The 1,150-nt window shown below is 34.1% G+C and overlaps 1 protein-coding gene across 1 annotated transcript in view; it reads left to right on the plus strand.

Moving 5' to 3' along the window:
- The window catches only part of LOC119591414 (dipeptidase 1-like), a gene marked incomplete at both ends in the record, with an annotated part of 94,984 nt that overhangs the window by 31,077 nt on the left and 62,757 nt on the right, over positions 1-1,150 (plus strand).

Raw genomic sequence — 1,150 nt, forward strand, 5'->3', positions numbered from 1 at the left:
TTTTTTAGCTGAAACCATGAAGCTGTTTTCACAAACATGGATATTCCACTAAATATTCATTACCCTGAAGGAAAAATAATAATTCTTAAAGAATGTAATAGCCCTGCCACATCCTTTTATTCTGTACTAGTGGTTCCAACCTTTTCTATTGAGTGGCCCCAACCAATGTATGATATTCTCCACCCCGTTCAGTGTCATCTTTCCAGATTCTGTCAAAATTTTCAAAATGCTCCAAGGCCCCCAGGTTGGGAACCCCTACGCTATACAAAAAGCAATGATTAATAAGAATATTGCTATATTTTGAAGCTGTAACTGCACTTCTTCATTCACACCAAGGTGATGATAGCATCCCATGAACCTTTTCTCTTTGTTGTACTTTTACCTTGTAATTAAACAAGAAAATGAGGTGGTCTTTACAACCCAGAAGAGTGACTCTTCATTGTCGGAGATGATGTTCTGTGAATCCACTCAAAGCAAAATCTAATTTTTATACCACTTAAAAACTTTATGCAGTGACAAATATCAGGACAACATTTAGCTATATATTGAACATAAAGACATGAGAAAGGCAATGGCGACACAAACACTTCAATAATGTTCTATTGCAGTTAGCATGTTACGATATTATGATACATTTGAAGACATTCTTTTCTGGGTAAAAAAAGTAGGCAGATGATAAGGAAAGCCAATCACACAAAGTTAAGAGAGAAACATGTACAACAAGAAAGTTGTCATCAAAAGATATACTTTCCTCTTATGCATATTACTTACATGTCACTTATTAGTAAAACAACTCTTACCTACAATACAAATTAAATAAATCCATCCAATTGACTGTCAAACCACCTCTTAGTTGCTTTGAAACAATATAACTAGATTTTCAATACTGCTGTACACAGAGTATAAAGTGTATAGTATCAATCATTAAAAAAATATATATACTGCAATAATTAGTACGAGTATAACCTAGTGCCAAAACTCTGGAAAAAAAATGTCACCCCTCTTTACAATATTTTTTCTTACAACCTCTCCATTTTCCCCCTCACATTATTCTGTCTCATAAGGGGGCCTATATAATGACAAGAAAACACTTTCCTAATCTTTTTTACCAAGTTCAGTTCATTTCCCACTCTAACCAACCTACCTTCCT

This window comes from Penaeus monodon, chromosome 28 (genome assembly GCF_015228065.2).
Source record: "Penaeus monodon isolate SGIC_2016 chromosome 28, NSTDA_Pmon_1, whole genome shotgun sequence".
Lineage (NCBI taxonomy): Eukaryota > Metazoa > Arthropoda > Malacostraca > Decapoda > Penaeidae > Penaeus > Penaeus monodon.